This window comes from Bombyx mandarina, chromosome 06 (assembly GCF_030267445.1).
Source record: "Bombyx mandarina strain Sakado chromosome 06, ASM3026744v2".
In the NCBI taxonomy this organism is placed as follows: domain Eukaryota; kingdom Metazoa; phylum Arthropoda; class Insecta; order Lepidoptera; family Bombycidae; genus Bombyx; species Bombyx mandarina.
In genome coordinates this window covers 13,765,176-13,785,354 of record NC_143213.1, presented here as the reverse complement: position 1 = coordinate 13,785,354, position 20,179 = coordinate 13,765,176, and the positions used below count along the sequence as shown (strand labels likewise).

Below are 20,179 nucleotides of genomic sequence, written 5' to 3'. Positions count from 1 at the left end.
ACGCGACCTACTGAGATGATCCACCGAGAAACTCAGTAGGCTGTGTCTGTGGGTTAATTTACTCGTCGAGCCCTTCGTCGCAAGTAACGGGTTCGACGAGAACGATAACCGGTGCTTGAGGTACCTAAAAGCACCGTTAGTGGATCGAGCCCCACCCTAAGCAACGCGATAGGGGCATTATCTTTTTTGGGAGAACGGGGTTTGTCAACAACTGCCGAAGAAGGCTTAAGTACCGTACTTTTGAAATGTTTATACGTCAACATAGAAACACAGAAAAGAGGATAAGATCACAATTTTAATAGGCACATAATACTTATGTTAGATTCATTCAAAACACTTAAATAGGTATAGGTTTAAATAGGTGCATTCAATGCTTGCGTTTTCAATATTAATTCTAACAAAATTGGGCTGTAAATATTTAATCGAAAATAGTCATAGCGCCAGAATAGAAATGGCTTTTACAAATAAACAACGCTTATGTGTACACAAATTACGAGTCGTCAAAAACATTAAAAAAGTAAAAAGATAAACAAAAAATCTTAATCAAATGAAATTCAAAATTTAACTGAAGCATCAAGCTATTTCAAGCAATGAAGTAGGAAACCTATGGAAATGAAACGTCAACAAAAATTTCGTGCCACTGTGACGTCATCTGGCCACAAAACATGGCGGCTTTAGTGCTGTACAAAAGATTTCAATGTTATCAGGTTTTATCGATAAACGTTCTTGGCTCATTTTATTTTAAATATTGTTGAGTATTATTTATTTGTAGAATTTATACTTTAATGGGAAGTAAGTAGGTATATTGTTATGTGCAAATATGATATGATTTAGATGGGTGAAATCTAAGACAAGTTCGTCCTTCGAATTTGCCAAGTAAACGATATGATGATTTTTAAAAGTTGCTACACTGACTTTATAAAGTTGTCGTTTGTCGCAAAACATAAAGATATGGCGTAGTTCAAAGCCATCAGCCCATTTCTAGCATGCTAAATGTTATCGTATTTTGAGTACGTGTTTTTCTTAGACTATTACAATCTATTTTAATTGTTTTGCTGACTCTAAAGTCCGTAACATACTACCGCAGCGCACCCCAAGGAAGGTGCGCCGCACCATTTGAATCACTTTCGCTTGAGAGTGATTCAAATTTTAAACTTATCAAGGGACGGCGTGAAAAAAAAAACACCTACAGAACATTTATTCATTAATTACAAACGTCATTCCTTGTGACTTCCTCTCTAAAGTCACTTAATTATTAAATATTTAACAAATTTACAATAGTGTTTTACTCACGGCGGAATAAAACTATTTTATTTAAATAGTTCCGAAGAGATTTTGTCGGTAGCCTTTTTCCCGAAATATCTAAACAGAATGTTTTGTATATTCTGTATTGTTATATGTTTTGTATTGTTATATGTTTTGATGACATATTTTAAAGTGGTATTTATGATTAGTGTCATGATCAATAGATTCCGACCGAAAAATGGATTTTTCGGATGAGGGCTCCATAATGAATTTAAATACATATAGATAATAGTTTTAGGGCATCGACTTTCTTGAGATCCTATAAAATACGTTTTAATTATTATTTTTGTATGTTTTAAGCATGATAAATTATGAAATTTTATATAATCAATCATATTAAATCGATATCAAAGTCAATAAATAATGTACAACCCAAAACAGACGGCCGAACTGACGTGACAATGACATTTGGCGCGCTAAACATGGCGGATTTTCGGCCTCATTCGACGGAGACGGAGATATTTACGTATATTCATGTTTCATTTTATGTACGCACTGAGATACTGTTATATTGTTTTCCTGCGAGTTAAAGTGCTGAGTAAGAACGAGATAGATATATGTTTATGTATGTGCCTTCAAAATGGGTGCTATTTATATAAGCAATTGTACGTATAGAACAATATGTCGTGTCCCTACTATATAGGTCTATGATTTCAAGGCGGTCTATAGTCTGATTTTTAATTAGACGAAGCCAGCTGACAGTAGCTAATGTCACTTTGTGAAATAATGTTGCTATATTTAAAGTAATAGTGATGCGTTCAGTTCTCGTTCAATCACATAAATGAACAATGAGTGTGAAGAGTTAATCATTAATTTCAAACTATAAAAGAATATTATTTATATTTTACAATAAAATTGTATTAAAGTGATCCAATATAATAATATGTTACTAGTAGTATGTAACTACAATCAGTTTTTTTTATTTTCATTACCTATGTACCTATAATTGTTATATTTTATACATCTATAGTTTCAACTATATGATGCATTGGAAATAGGACAGTCTTACAAACTTCCTCGCAATGTTTTTCTTAATGTTTAAAACACTTGGTATTTAGTACAGGTAGATACCATAGGAACATAATGTTTCGTCGAAAACTCGTTGGTATGTACAAAACACGGCTAAAATTCGAACCCCGTGCCCGATATCGGCAGTTCGGCACACTAACTATTCACTAGACAATCGAGGCAATTTCATTAATTCAGGAGTTTTTTCAATCGTTCACTTTGTCACAACACTATTTTTATTTCATCAAAAACTGACAACACAGTAAACGTCAGTTTACTTCGTCTAATCACTGAAGTAGGAAACCTATGGAAATGAAACGTCATCCAAAAATTCGTGCCACTGTGATGTCATCTGGCCACAAAACATGGCGGTTTTAGTGCTGCCCAGAAGATTTTAATGTTAGTAGGTTTTATCGATAAACGTTCTTGGCTCATTTTATTTTAAATATTGTTGAGTGAATGTATTTGTAGAATTTATACTATAATAGGAAGTAAGTATATTGTTATGTGCAAAGATGATGTGATTTAGATATTATGTAAAATCTAAGACGAGTATGTGCTTCAAATTTGCCAAGTAAAAGATATGACGATTTTTAAAATTTGCTACACTGATTTTATAAAGTTGTCATTTGCCGCAAAACATAAACATATGGCGTAGTACAGTGCCATCTGCCCATTTCTAGCATGCTGAATGTTATCGTATTTTGAGTACGTGTTTTTCTTAGACTATTACAATCTATTTTAATTGTTTTGCTGACTCTAAAGTCCGTAACACACACCGCAGCGCACCTCAAGGAAGGTACGCCGCACCATTTGAATCACTCTTACTTGAGAGTGATTCAAATTTTAAACTTATCAAGGGACCGCCTGATAAAAAAAAACACCTACAGAACATTTATTCGTTAATAAAATTACAAACGTCATTCCTTGTGACTTCCTCTCTAAAATCACTTAATTATTAAATATTTAACGAGTTGACAATAGTGTTTTACTCACTGCGGAATAAAACTATTTTATTTAAATAGCTCCGAAGAGATTTTGTCGGTAGCCTTTTTCCTGAAATATCTAAGCAGAATGTCTAAATATGTTTTGATGACATATTTTAAAGTGGTATTTATGATTAGTGTCATGATCAATAGATTCCGACCGAAAAATGGATTTTTCGGATGAGGGCTCCATAATGAATTTAAATACATATAGATAATAGTTTTAGGGCATCGACTTTCTTGAGATCCTATAAAATACGTTTTAATTATTATTTTTGTATGTTTTAAGCATGATAAAATAAGAAATTTTATATAAGCCATCATATTAAATCGATATCAAAGTCAATAAATAATGTACAACCCAAAACAGACGGCCGAACTGACGTGACAATGACATTTGGCGCGCTAAACATGGCGGATTTTCGGCCTCATTAGACGGAGACGGAGACATTTACGTATATTCATGTTTCATTTTATGTACGCACTGAAATACTGTTATATTGTTTTCCTGCGAGTTAAAGTGCTGAGTAAGAACGAGATAGATATATGTTTATGTATGTGCCTTCAAAATGGGTGCTATTTATATAAGCAATTGTACGTATAGAACAATATGTCGTGTCCCTACTATATAGGTCTATGCACAAAACATGGCGGTTTTAGTGCTGCCCAGAAAATTTTAATGTTAGTAGGTTTTATCGATAAACGTTCTTGGCTCATTTTATTTTAAATATTGTTGAGTGAATGTATTTGTAGAATTTATACTATAATAGGAAGTAAGTATATTGTTATGTACAAAGATGATGTGATTTAGATATTATGTGAAATCTAAGACGAGTTCGTGCTTCAAATTTGCCAAGTAAACAATATGACGATTTTTAAAATTTGCTACACTGATTTTATAAAGTTGTCGTTTGCCGCAAAACATAAAGATATGGCGTAGTACAGTGCCATCTGCCCATTTCTAGCATGCTGAATGTTATCGTATTTTGAGTACGTGTTTTTCTTAGACTATTACAATCTGTTTTAATTGTTTTGCTGACTCTAAAGTCCGTAACACACTACCGCAGCGCACCTCAAGGAAGGTACGCCGCACCATTTGAATCACTCTCACTTGAGAGTGATTCAAAGGACAAACCCGAAATCCATACAAACTTGGGCCTGGCGTTACAGTGCTAGAATTTGGGCACAAGTTACAATACCTAAGAAGGTTTCATGAGCCCAATTTTCAGGTCTCCCAGCAATGGCCAAATTGGTAAAATCAGACAATGTTTACATTTTAGGTTATGTTTATTGTTCGAGATATTTTAATAAAAACGATATTTTTGAGGCTGTTTCCTACTAAAGATGAGTATTTTTTTACGAAACCTGTTGCAGCAACAGGTTGCTTTAAAATAAAAATGGAACCTGTTACGAGAAATCGCGCGTTAGGTTGTTTACGAAAACGAACGAAAGCCAAAAATTAAAAACAACATAATGCGAAACGCGCTGCGCACGAAATGATTTTTTTAAGGGATTTTATGACCTGGTAACTAAGACCTTTAGGTCAGTCTTGTTTTAATTTTAATGAAAACTTTTTTATATGAAAAACTATATTTATATGATAACTTTTTTATATAAAATATAAATCATTACGTGCTCCCATATTATCTCATCACATTTCATTTCATTTTATTTCATGCCTTTTTTATTTTTATTTTTTATTGCTTAGATACCCATCGACGAGCTCACAGCCCACCTGATGTTAAGTGGTTACTGGAGCTCATAGACATCTACGACGTATATGCGCCACCCACCTTGAGATATAAGTTCTAAGGTCTCAGTATAGTTACAACGGCTGCCCCGCCCTTCAAACCGAAACGCATTACTGCTTTACGGCAAAAATAGGCGGGCGGGAGGCGCGGACTCACAAGAGATCCTACCACCAGTAAAATTATTAATGTAACTACACCATAGAAAAACTCAAAGTAACAAATCGACTTTTTCATGTTATATTTAAGATTGCCAGTTGAAAATATTTTGAATTGCCGCAGTTGCCGATATGATTTCGTGTCATAACTAAATGGCACAGTTATTTATTTCTTTTAACGATTTTTGTTAGTAGATTTTGGAGCTTTACGTTACGTTATTCAATGAGATTAAGTTTATAGTCTGGCCAGCGAATCATGGCACAACTAAATAGCGGCAATCCAAAATATCTTCAGTTGGCAACATTAAAGATAACATAACACTATTTGATACATTTGTGTTTTTCTATGGCATAGTCATATTAATATAAAAATGGAAAACTACCCTTTCATGCTATATTTAATGTTGTCAGTTGTAGATATTTTGAATTGCCGTCATTGTAAGTAGTTGTGTCACGATTCTATGGTCATACTCTATTTACATTGATTAAAATACCTATAAAAACAGTCATTTATCCTAAAGCAAAAGAGTATTAATTATTTTTTACACTCGATTTCCACTAAATCGATCCTATTTTATGGATGCTCTAATTCTAATCCGCACGTTTGTGGAGCTAGTTACGTATATTGAAATAAGTGATGCAGATGTTTACAAAGATTGTTTCAAACAAAAAATTGAATTCAACTTATTTTCTACACTTGGCCATTGTCAATGAAGCTAAGATTTCAATAGGTTAATCAAGCAAAATAGACGAATTTTTTGGTACATATTCCATTCGTGTAACGCTTAGGCCCAAAATGGGGTTTCTCCTTTTAAACTTATCAAGGGACCGCCTGATAAAAAAAACACCTACAGAACATTTATTCGTTAATAAAATTACAAACATTCCTTGTGACTTCCTCTCTAAAATCACTTAATTATTAAATATTTAACGAGTTGACAATAGTGTTATAAAACTATTTTATTTAAATAGTTCCGACGACTTTCTTGAGATCCTATAAAATATGTTTTAATTATTATTTTTGTATGTTTTAAGCATGATAAAATAAGAAATTTTATATAAGCAATCATATTAAATCGATATCAAAGTCAATAAATAATGTACAACCCAAAACAGACGGCCGAACTGACGTGACAATGACATTTGGCGCGCTAAACATGGCGGATTTTCGGCCTCATTAGACGGAGACGGAGACATTTACGTATATTCATGTTTCATTTTATGTACGCACTGAAATACTGTTATATTGTTTTCCTGCGAGTTAAAGTGGTGAGTAAGAACGAGATAGATATGTGTTGATGTATGTGCCTTCAAAATGGGTGCTATTTATATAAGCAATTGTACGTATAGAACAATATGTCGTGTCCCTACTATATAGGTCTATGCGTCTAATAAAAAATCCGACTATAGGTCATGGTCGCGGGTCAACAACCTCAAAACTAAATTAAAACGAAAATAACTTGGACTATGTTCAGAAAATTATGTGCAAATTATTTGATTTTATTTATTTTCGAATTATTTTAGACCTATGTATCTAGAATTAACTTACCTATCAATCATGACCATAGATTATACACTTAATATATATCATGACGAATCATAGTGTCACACGAAATGCACCTCTACTAGAATTGATATTACAATGGTATCCTAGCAACGCAATCAATGTAAACTTTGCTTAAACACTATGCAAGAAAGTATATTCGCAAAAAAGAAATTAATTTTTTTCGACAAATACATTATAAAGCTTTTTTTCTGACCAATTTTTAACAAATCCTTTAGATATCATTCAGCGTGAATGCGCATTCAAGTTCATAACTTGACACGGGGAGTCAAATTAGGTATTGGAACGACGGCTATCTCCCTTTCAAGAAACTAATAAAGCGCAAAATAATGTTATAATGTGTAAAATTACAAAACGTTACACGCTAAATTACAAAAAAATAATTAAATAGATAACTCCTTTGTCATGTCGAATTAAATTTATTGATTTTCAAATAATTAAATAAGTACGTCATTTTGACTAGACATGAACAACTATGTAGGTAGTGAAAGAAATCTCAACTTTAATTAGCAACGCCTTATATCAAATTATAGCAACCTATGAGCTATTAGTGAATAAAAATGTTGTTCCGTACCTGTTCCCATACGTGTGCTTTCGAAAACAAAAGTTGGTGAAGTGCTTAAAAATTCACTTTTTTTCCGACAGGGTAGCTTAATTTTTACGTTTCGCTTGAACGCGCACCCCCCACCGTTGAAACATGTAAACAGTAGTGAGGTACTATCATTGATAAAGAGTACGATATCACCCTATTTTTATTGATTCACAATCATGACTCACTACTTTTTACCTTGCAACGAATCAAAAATGTGAAATTACGGATATCGATACGGGCCTTATGTGGATTCGGGACCACAATATTTAAGCCGTGATACGATTTAAGGCAGAAGCTGAAACGCATCAAATATTTCTACCCAATAACTAACCTATTTTTTTAAGCCGGAACACTTCAATATAGCTCTTTCCAAACTGTAATCTGTGTGTAATCCATTGATATATAAAAACCCACATCAATGGTGTAACCAATGTGTAATCTACATATAACAATGTCCGTGCTTAGAATATGATCAATTACAAAATTTTATTATTGTAAATTTGAAAATGTGTTTGTCCTTTTTTTCACGTCGAAAAGAACAAACGGCTAGACATGATTTTTTTTAAATGATAGTTTTAGGTCATGTGATTGACTTATGCTACTTTTAATCTCGAAAAAACATCTCATACCCACGGAAAATGACACTGACGATATTCCTTAACCACGCAGGTGAAGACGCGGGTAATATGTGGATCTGTATTAATATAATAACCTTTTGTTATAATTGAGGGATTACTGGTGGCCTGGAGGCTTTCCAGTTTCACCAGGACAGGCGGGCGAGCAAGGGCTCAGCCAGGAGAGATGGGATTTGCTAACAGCTACCGAGGGCCTCCCAAGGACACTAACATCTCAAGAGTAACTGCTTCGCGAATAAATTGACTACCGGATCGGAATCGCAATCCGCTAAGAAGATCCGGCAAGAAACTCAGCGGGCTGATGTTTAGGTTAGGTTGCACGTCGAACTATTTGCAGAGTTCGACGATATCGTTACCGGGGTCCCTAAGCCTAGTGTTAGAGCTAAAGGCGTCTAATGCAAGGGTTATCGGATCTGATGGATCCGTAAGAACGTGTCTAGGGCGTCGACGGTGACTGTATCCTGTGTGGTCAGGATTCGAGGAGTAGTCAGATAAGACGATTATCATGACGCATATCCTTATCGATGTAAATCTAATAACCCCGGTGTGTTTGTTTGTAATGCTTTTACGTTTAAGTTACTTAGTTACTGTCAGAGGTACCTAAAAGGACCTTTCATCCTGTAATAATTTTAATAAAAGTTATAAAATAACATCGGAAATAGCGCGTTGTTAACTTATTGTGCATTGCGTTTAGAAGGGTGGTGCTCATGCATAACTTACTTCACATGTTTGTGATGTCCATGGGCTCGGGTAACCAGTTAACATCAAGTCGTGATTCCGTCACGGACAACCTGTTTGTTTTCATTTTTATTTACTTATTTACCATTACTCTATGCTCATAGCTAATACTCATTAGTAGTCACATGAATTCAAATTTTGTGATACCTAACATTTTTTTTTTTTTTGGGCCTAGATGTTTGGACGAGCTCACAGCCCACCTGGTGCTAAGTGGTTACTGGAACCCATAGACATCTACAACGTAAATGCGCCACACACCTTGAGATATAAGTTCTAAGGTATCAGTATAGTTACAACGGCTGCCCCACCCTTCAAGCTGAAACGCATTACTGCTTCACGGCAGAAATAGGCGGGGCGGCGGTACCTACCCGTGCGGACTCACAAGAGGTCCTACCACCAGTCCTACTACCATTTATACTTGTAAGTATACGACAAAGAGAAGATCTTCCACCGAGCAGGTGAAATTGCTCGTCAGACCGACGGTCCGAATGTTGTTGTTCGGAACTTGGAAAATCAGATAAACAGTTGAATGACCTATAATTCACGTTGTAGATTCGCTTTGCGATCGTAATGCTACCAAGCGTTTATCGTAAAGGGCTGAAAATTCCTAAGCAACAAGATAACATTAGCAAGAAACAGAATCGTGTCTCCATTAAAGGTGCATTCACAATGGACTTAGAATAGAAAGCGGTATTTAAATCCGTTCATGTTCTATAGTAATTATCGTAAAAGAAAAATATCATCTTGCATTTATTAATGGTACCAAGTCAGCTTTACAGTGATGTTATGAAATCAAATATAAATAAAATAAGGTCATAAAAAAACAATCACATTTTTATGCTATCCAGTTTAATATTCTTACTACCTCATCACTCGCAGTTTCGCCTGCGCCTTTGGCATTTTATATAACATTAGCTTTTGCCCGCGATTTCGTTCGTGTGAAAAAGTTACTTTGGCGTAACGCTAATTTTTACCCGCCTCTTCATTTACGCAAAAAAGGAAAATATTTTTGAATAATATAATCTTTTGTCTTGTCATACATTATTTTAGCGAAACTTTAACTGTTTCCGCAGCGCACGCAGCGGAAGCTCTCAAAAGGAAAAAAATACCGCGATTTTGAAACATTCTTTATTGGTGCTCCGCTCGTATTGGTCTTATATATTATAGTCTTCCTCAATAAAGGAGCTATCTGACACTGAAATATTTTTTCAAATTATATTTGAGAATTGTTTTTTTTTTTTTTTTTATTGCTTAGATGAATGGACGAGCTCACAGCCCACCTGGTGTTAAGTGGTTACTGGAGCCCATAGACATCTACAATGTAAATGCGCCACCCACCTCGAGATATAAGTTCTAAGGTCTCATTATAGCTACAACGGCTGCCCCACCCTTCAAACCGAAACGTATTACTGCTTCACGGCAGAAATAGGCGGGGTGGTGGTACCTACCCGTGCGGACTCCCAAGAGGTCCTACCACCACTGAAAAAATTCAAATTAGATTAGATGTTTGTCTACGTTCGCCGCTAGGGGCGCTTATCCAACTGTATGGAGTTAACTTTTACGCTATCGAGAACGTTAAAAAACTCGCTGTAAGCACACAGGTTCATCGAAAGTGCCGAGACCGGCGCCGCGGCGCCCCCTAACACCGCTGTCAGATCCCACACCCTGCACCATAGGTGAAGCCGCCTCTGTCGTTGATCCTCAATACAGACTTAAGTCTTTAATACTAAAATGTATTTTATTTGTTTTTTAATTTGAGTTAGTGTAAACTAGTTCTTATTATTAAGTTTACGTAATTAATTGTAGACATTAAGATTTACTAAAATGATCGAGTATGTTGTCTATGTTTCTTTCATTTTTACTCTTCCGATGCTTCGAATACATGAGGATAAATGAGGGTTTCCTCTCGTGTCGTTCTTGACCACCAAACCTGTATTTTAAACTGTAAAAGTAATTTTATTTATAATTCGTAGAATCATAATTGACAATTAGAAAATATACATTTGTTTTTATAGATTACGTCATAGATAAAAAACATTCTACCTACGCTGTTAGCCTCGGGTGGTTATGCCAGTTTCGCCAGCGAGTAGGTGAACTCACGGGGCTCTAACCTGACGAGTTTGCTAACAGTAGCCCTAGCATGAATAGACCTTCTTTTTTTTTTATTGCCCTTGTAGGCAGACGAGCATACGGCCCACCTGATGGTGAGTGGTTACCGTCGCCCATGGACTTCAGCAATGCCAGGGGCAGAGTCAAGCCGCTGCCTACCGAAAAGAATCGCAGACCTTCGCAGAATCTACCACCGGATCGGAAACGCGACTCACTGATGCGACTCTTGACTCCTCAACAACGGCTCTTCCGCGAAATGTTTGTTCATACACGGAATAATACTTATTATCTTAGCTAGAAAGAGACGAAGTAAACATTTTTGAAACACAAACCTATAAAAATATATGTTAAAAAAATGATTCATGGGACAAATTCCAATTTTGTGTTATCTCAATATTTGGCTCTATTGATTGACAAGTTTGCTAACCGCTATCATATATGGATCACACTGTATTTTTTAGCTTGAAGCAACATCGCATGTATTGAGGAAAGCAGACAGTGTAATTCTAAAATGAACTATGATGTGTTATCAACCACTCTGCCTATTTCGATCGACAAAAAAACAGCTCATCGGTTTTTAATTTAAGATTTTGAACCTTGTCTTCTCTCAACCTTTCTAAGCACACGCAAAGCTAAGCAATAAAAACGTCAAAGGGAATTATTGAGAAATACAATCATGTTTTTAGTGGAACTTTATCGTGAATTCATCCTAAACTAATCGATTGCGTCAACGTGCGTATAGTTCAATGACCGATATCTAATATTAACGGTTGATAAACGATGGCATTGGTTAATAAACAAATGATTTAATCCCGCCTACACGTAATTCTAACTAATTATTGTTTTACTTCACAATTTAATATTTATTTAAAAATTTACTAGTAGTAGGACCTCTTGGGAGTCCGCACGGTTAGGTACCACCGCCCTGCCTATTTCTGCCGTGAAGCAGTAATGCGTTTCGATTTGAAGGGTGGGGCAGCCGTTGTAACTATACTGAGACGTTAGAACTTATATCTCAAGGTAGGTGGCGGCATTTACTTTGTAGATGTCCATGGGCTCCGATAACCGCTTAACAGGAGGTGGGCCGTGAGATCGTCCACCCACTATGCAATAAAAAAATATATTTTTGAACGGACTTGCGATTTCGTTTGTGTTACGGGGAGCCCCCGTTTAGGAAAGCGTCGTAGATAACGTCGCGTCTACACTATGAAATTAGTTGCATGACACCAATTTCACCAAAAAATCGCGCAGGGCACGAAACTTATTTGCATTCATGAAATTAATGCATGCATTACGAAAATATTAAATTACACCTGAAACTGTTGGTAAAACTAATGTCACGAAATTAATTTCATGCCACTAATTTCGTAATGTAAATTCGCCCTAAGTGTGCTTAGTACATACGAGTTTTTTAACTTCTCGATCGCGATCGATAAAGAGTAACTTATTTGTATAGAGTTGGAACAGCGTCTCTAACATCAAACGCAGGAAAACGTTCCGACTCCATACAAATTTGAGTTAACTTTTACGCGATCGAGAACGGTAAAAAACTCGCACTGAGCACACAGTATTACGGGGCTTAGAGACCTACTAAAATTCCTTCTTTGTTATTCTGAAACCTTGTATCTCAAGACGTACTGCTAAGAATATAGGTAGCCACTGTTTATTCTCGGATTCACATTGAGATATGAGTCTCCATTTTATGAAGTATTTCAGTAGAAAACATTATGGGAACTCACAAGACGTCCTATCACCAATAATGTTACAGATAATCTAATTCTCTAATTAATTATCTAATTCTAATTGTACGGTTACACTACGTTATATGGATCTATTACACATTCAACATGGAAGACATGAACATAAGTGTGATTACAGTGTAGTTAACAGTTTCCCTTCTCAACAGCTTCCCTTCGTTAGCCGCTGGACGGCGCTTAGAGGCGCTGTTTCAACTCCATACAAATTTGAGTTAACTTTTACGCGATCGAGAACGTTAAAAAACTCGCACTATACACAAGAGAATCCTAGTATGGGGATGAATGTTCATGTGTGACTTGTTTACATTGTTTTTATCATTAAATAATTCGGTTCCCATATGAAGCGCGAAGCATAATCACCACATAGTATAAAACAAAGTCGCTTTCTCTGTCCCTATATCCCTATGTAGGTATGCTTAAATCTTTAAAACTAAGCAACGGATTTTGATGAGGTTTTTTTTAATAGATAGAGTGATTGAAGAGGAAGGTTTATCTATATATTAATACGTGATGGAAAAATTTTGTATCCCTTTTTACGAAAATTGCGCGGACGGAGGAGTATGAAATTTTCCACACTTATGGAGAATATAGAGAAGAAGTGCACAATGCTAATATTTTTTTAAAATAATGCATAAAAGATACATTAAATCAATAAAGAAAACATTACACACACTACATATCATATTGACGCACACACGCATGCATACTATTTATTGCAAATTTTTGTTCTCGACGTCTGTTGTCAAATTGGGAATAGATTAAATATTGTTAGTCTTTGTTAATATTTTTTATAGTGTAGTCTTGGCGAAATTTGTGATTATAGAAGTATGAAATACAATCATAATAGTGCAGAAACTTACAATTCCAATTAATTATAGTCGAATTTCGACTACTGCGGGACCACTAGTATGTATAATAACATCCATTAAATAGTGAAGAAATCAATAATAAATTACAGTTTCCGAAGCGAAGCGAGGGCGGGTCGCTAGTGTAGAATAAATGAAAAACGAAACAGCAATTAACAATCTTAAAGCGCAAGTTCACGGTCTATAATTTTTTTAAAAGCATCCATAATCATATATCTGCTAGTAACTAGGACTAGCAACTTCCCTGATGATGTTGTACTAAAATAAAATAAAAAAAATCCTGGAATTTAATAGCAGCGCCGGCTACCGGGCCACTTATAAATAATTAATTTTAGTATTCACAGCATCACAGCAATTGACGTTCACCTCGAGATAAAAATGCATTTACTTGTATAACTTTGTCGTTATCTTATCCACTGCAAAGAAAGAGAATGACATTGTTTTTATGATAACGGTAAAATCAAAACAGCCTTTGGATGTTGGGATCTTTGTATGGACATTATTCCTTCTTTGGGCGATTAATGAAAACCAAAAAATATATTTTACAATAGCAGTTTATTGATTTACTTAAAAAAGGACAGGAATAACGATGACACGCTCTACACACAATCGGTCTAGAAGAAGTATATGACAGCAGCTGTCAAAATATTTTTTTATAAGCAGTGTAGTGTTGCCATCAGGTGTGTAATGATAATATCAGAACATTGGTAAACTGGCTTAAACTGTATGGCGTATCGTATATTATAATCGCTACAATAGATTAAAAATTTATTAATGAAAAAAAAAAGAATTCAACTCTCTCATCGGAATTCAAAGCAAAAATTTCATTGATAAATTGCATCTTAATTTATATAAAAAATTTCAAGCTTTGAGATGAACCGCCGAAACAAAATTAGCGACTTTGTCTCTTTATTCATTATTTTTTGTTTAGAAACTTGTCTGCAACTCTTTTCATTTTCTGAGGATCCATGAGATGTCTATTGCAAAAAAAAAACGCCAAAAGTTTATTATTTATTTTTAGTTTAAACTTGAGCATTAGCGTTGCCTTGATTGTTATTAAACAATGAAAATGTTGTGAACAACACGACAGTTTTTTGTCTAAAATCCAAAGTGAACATAATAACTTCTTCAATAATATTATCATGACGTCAAATCGAGTCCAATTAGAAACATAGATTAAATAGTTTACAGTAGCAAAACGAATTAACGGTAATGTTGTTAGCATTTGCTACGAGTCCGTGTGTAACACGAATGCTATTTAATGTTATTTTGTTCAAATATAGTAGAAAGACTGACCAAATCACAGTAATTTCATTTCATGCAAGAAAAATCTATTTGGTTGGGAAATAATGAATTATTTCCCAACCAAATATAACATAATCAAAATTAATATAATCAAATATAATCAAGTTTCATTTTAACGGCCGTCTGGTGTAGTGGTAAGTGACATGGTCACTACACAAGGGGGTCGTGGGTTCGAATCCCGCCAAGGGAAGATATTTGCATGATAAATATAAATGTCTTTTCAGGGTGATGGGTGTATATAAAATTCATTATTATGTATGTGTATAATAAAAATCTTATATTTATTTCCGTTATCTGGTACCTGTAACACAAGTTCTTTACGAACTTATCACGGGACCAGTTAACGTGGCGTGATTGTTATTAAATATTTATATTTATAAATTATTAAAAAAAAAAAATTAATTTTTTCTCTATTGAGTGTAGTTTAAAAAAAATGTTATTTAGTGAAAATGTATTGAAAATGTGAACATGGACAATTGAAATAGGTTCTTAAGTTATAAGTGCCGTTTACCCAAGGAGGTTTGATGACGGGCAGTCGGCCTGTCGTAAAACTCGTGGGAAAATCCCTATGCAGCAGGATAAAAGGACCTAATGTGGGTTAAGGGCAATCAGAAGAATACGCAATTATTGACGTGACAACGTCTTATAATTCGATGGAGCCGGCTGCACGCCCGAAAAAACACGACACATGCGGCGTTACCTCGCTCTGAGGCGTGCATGTTTTCGTCAAGTATGAAGTTCAGTGAAAAGTGAATGTGGTGTCAATTGTTTATAGCAACGATAATTGCGATAATTGAAAAATGAAACCATTCCATCAGTATTTTCGACGTTGTCACGTTCAACTATCGTCAGTAAATCGACTTTACAGACAACATATTTTTTTTAAATATAATAGTGCTTAAGTATGCTATGTTACTTTCCATAAGCATGTTTCAGCTCATATTACGTACACTCTGTCTGCTGATACTTCACTGATCTTTGTCTCTCTGTATACATTTTGTTCCACACACTTTTATTTAACGACCTCCACATTTCTTACCACTCAATCTAGGGGGTCATGACGCTTATATCAGCGCCCTAATATAATATCGGAAACTGATCAAAATTTAAATAATATTTTGTGTAATTTAGATAGCCGTGAAAGTTTAAAACAAGAGATTTTATTGTCATTCCGTAACTGTTTGTTTTCTCGTAATAAATTTAGATATAGTTTCCCGAGCGCTATGACATGTCCTTCTTCAAACGAGGCTTGTGGAGAGTATTAAGCGGTAGGCAGCGGCTTGGCTCTGCCCTTGGCATTGCTGAGGTCCATGGGCGACGGTAACCACTCACCATCAGGTGGGCCGTATGCTCGTCTGCCTAGAAAGGCAATAAAAAAATAATAATAATAATATCGTACTTTATGTACTCATGGTTTTTCAATTCTTATAGGTCGGATTCAGTCAATTACTTTTGAGGTGGAAAAATATACATGTTTCTCTTTACGAACGTAATGTAATTACTGTTTATATCTACACTACGAAAATGTTAAGGTTGTTGACTGTGTAGAGCAAATCACAATGTTTTATCTCCCTTATTATTGATTAATAATTAAAAACTTTTCATAAGCTGTTTTATTCGTTTGAATAAAGGACAGTACTTAGTTTGTTTATGTAATCAAGCAATCAATTATTTAAAAACAATATACATACATGATCCAAACTAATCTGTTTGATTTAGTACAAGACAACAAAAAGGTTAATTTTAATGCTATCTTTATAGAATAATTTGTTGCAGATTTGTAGGCAGATGAGTATACGGTCCTCCTGTGTGCTTAGTGAGAGTTTTTTAACGTTCTCGATCGCGTAAAAGTTAACTCATATTTGTATGGAGTTTGGAACAGCGGCCTTAGCGGCAAACATAGGGACGATGTTCCAACTCCATACAAATTTGAGTTAACTTGTGCACACTGATGATGAGTTACTGTCGCTTATGGACATCAGCAATGCTAGGAACATAGTGAAATCTCTGCCTACCACTGTATACTCTCCGCAAACGTCGTCTGACGAAGGACATAATAATATCATAGCGCTTGGGAAACACCGTGGGGGCCTAAAAGTCGCTATTGCCGAAATCACCAATGAATGTATCATCGTCATCAATCTTAGTTATATATTTTTTTTATTTTTTTTGTTGTTAATGCACTGTCGATTGCACCTATAATTGCGGTGACATCTGCCATGAACTTTTGTCAATTTGTCAATGTTTTGTATTGATGATCACTTTGTTAGTGCAACCTAATAAATAAATCATAGGCTTAATAAAGCTGTGCTCTTTTTGTCAACAAAATTATACATTATTGGTTCTTATAAACTTTATACAGATAACTTTTATAAAGTACCTTAGGAGTTAGGAATAATTCCTTAGCATCTACTAAATACCTACGTAACTCTCTAGATCAGTGATTCTCAACCTTTTTTTTGTTGCGGCACATAAGGGTGATTTTTTAGCTATTATCTTTTTCGCAACACTGATTTTGAAAGCTCACGCATGTTTCGTGTTTTGTGTTATTGTCAAACATCTTCAGTTTAGTATATAATTTAACCATGAATCGTCTTACAAACGAACAACGCTTACAATTCATTAAATTTTATTGCCAAATGCGTGCTCTGTTAAGAAAGTTCATCTCGCGTGGTTCTTCCATTTTATGGTCAGTTTAATCGACCGACTGAAGCGGCTATTCGAGCTATTGTGACTAAATTTCGCATCAAATTTACATTGTTGGACATTAAACCACCATCACGCTTACGTACAGTGCGAACTGAAGAAAATACCGCAGCTGTATCGGCCAGTGTTAGCGATGACCATCAATTATCGATTCGGCGACGTTCGCAGCAATTGGGCCTCTGTTACTCAACAACGTGGAAAATTTAGTGAAAGGATTTAGGTGTGAAGCCTTTCAAAATACAGCTGGTGCAAGAATTGAAGCCGAAAAACCTACCACAACGTAGAATTTTTGGTGAATGGGCTCTTGAAAAGTTAACGGAAGATCCACTTTTTTATTTCACGTTTGGGACCGGTCAATTGGTCGCCTAGATCGTGGGATTTAACGCCCTTAGACTATTTTTTGTGGGGCTATGTTAAGGCTCATGTCTGTGCTGACAAGCTCGCTTCGATCAACGCATGGGAAGACAACATTGAAGCATTTATTCGTGAGATACCAGCCGAAATGTTGGAAAGAGTATGTCAAAATTGAACTAAGCGGATGGACCGTTTGAGGCACAGCCGTGGTCAACATTTTTATGAAATAATCTTCAAACATTAAATTATACGGACCGTACTATTGATTCAAATAAAGATTTCATGATTTTTTCTGAATTTTATGTGGTTTTTTTTTAAATCATTTCCTATAGCTATTAAAAAATCACCCTTTATTTAACGATTTCAAAATTTGGCGGCACACAAAAAAAAGATAAAAATTATTAACTTACTACAACACACTGCATAAATAGTTTATCAAAAAATTTTAATATACGAAATAAACTAAAATATACTATAAAAAAATTTTTGTGGATTTAAATATATATTCATGTTTAAAATATTTTTCTTTTAAAATGATATAATTTAATAATATTAACATTATTAAATAATCGCAAAATTTGGCAGCACACTTTTGAAATTTGACGGCACACAAAAGTGCCGCGGAACAGTGGTTGAGAATCACTGCTCTAGATATTTTGTTAAACTAACTAGAATCGATCTACCGGTATACATTTTAACCGAATACACATTTTATCAAATAAAACAATCTACGAATAGTAGGTACCTGGAACAAAACAAATAGATAACCGAAGAAACTATTATCTAACATAGGGATCTCTAACAAATTTCGTATATAATGAAAGAACAGTTTTGAAGACATGTAATCAGTCAAAGTTATGTGTTCGGAGTCGCTTCCCGGGTTATTTGCGTGTCTAGTGAAGGGAAACAGGTAAATTGGGTCAAAATATAAACTAAATTTAAATGATCTTTTACGTTACGTTAATATTATTTATTATTGTACTTATATTTACGTCGATTTACAGTTGTGTTATTTTACGAATCCATTTCAGTTATAGTATAATATAGGTTTCATACTTTAGTGGTTTAATACTATTTTTCAATTGTCAACTGACAAATTATAACAAATCATAATTTACTTCACCTGATATTAGCTTGAATAAACTATAATTTCTCTTGTTCTTTACAACTTATTTTATATAGTTTCAAGCACTTATGCCCACGTATTTTTATCTATCTGGTGTTTGAAGGATAAAAAGGAAGGAAAAAGGGAAGCTATTCGCGCGAATAATATCTTACGGAACTCTAACCTGCCGAATTTCCCTAGCAAGAGCAGTGCTTCGATGAATCTACCAAAGTGACCTAATGAGAAGATCCGGCGAGAAACTCAGTGGGCTATACGTAATGTTCGGAATTTGTATACATAAGCAAACTCATTTTGGCGATGCGTTGGCGCGATTCAAAAATCTGTCAAATACTTATTATGACAACTAACACTATACATATTTAGGCTGCTTTCAGACTACGCTATACTATAGTTCCATATAGTATACCAGCCTATACTTAGCTAATAATACATAGTACAGTACAGTGTGAGCATGTCCATAACAATGTATGGTGTGCGATATTGTTGTGCTATGAGCTATATACTATATGCTATATTATAACGTAGTCTGAAAGCGGCTTTAGCATTATTAAACCAGCTACTACCTATAGGCCGTTACTTTTTCAAGACTGCTAGTAAAATCTTTTAATTATTAAAATGTACCACATAGCAAATGCGTTTATGCTCAATAAAATTATCTAAACTTCTATACTAATTTTATAAAGAGGAAAGATTTGTTTGTTTGTTTGTATTGAATAGGCTCCGAAACTACTGAACCGATTTATAACGATGAAAAATTATTTCACTGTTTGGAAGCTACACTATTCCAGAGTGACATAGGCTACAATATTTTTTGAAAAAAATTAAGGGTATTTACTAAAATTCCAATGATGTGACCCAAGGTGTTAAAAAAATTACTAAAATATTCTTTACATCGCGTGCTCTGCTAAAACTATTGATGATAGAATAAAATAATGTAAGTACTACGACTTTGTAACACACACTATTAATTACAAAAACTGCCGCGGCATATATGTGTAACTATGGTAGTTATGCCGCAATAAGTATTCTAATATTTAAAAAAATAAAACATCGTCAAATATCGTTGAAATTTTTATTAAAGACCCGAGCGGAGTCGGATCGGGCCGCTAGTTTAAAAATAACCTTATTGGAATTTTTTCCAGTTACCAACTTTTTGTTTTATTATAATTCCATTTAAATCGTGCGTGCGTCGGATGATGGAATATTCTAACTGGGTCACAAT

General features: G+C 34.7%; 1 protein-coding gene across 2 annotated transcripts in view; it reads right to left on the bottom strand.

Moving 5' to 3' along the window:
- Root (ciliary rootlet coiled-coil, rootletin) overlaps positions 1-20,179 on the bottom strand; it is an 84,317-nt gene that overhangs the window by 45,166 nt on the left and 18,972 nt on the right. The window contains exon 1 of one of the 2 annotated variants that reach the window (XM_089728197.1): positions 7,344-7,488. The exons of the other annotated variant lie outside the window; for it this stretch is intronic. The gene's annotated coding sequence lies outside the window, so the exon portion shown is untranslated. Of the gene's footprint in view, positions 1-7,343; positions 7,489-20,179 lie in introns of those variants that run through there. 2 annotated transcript variants of the gene reach the window in all.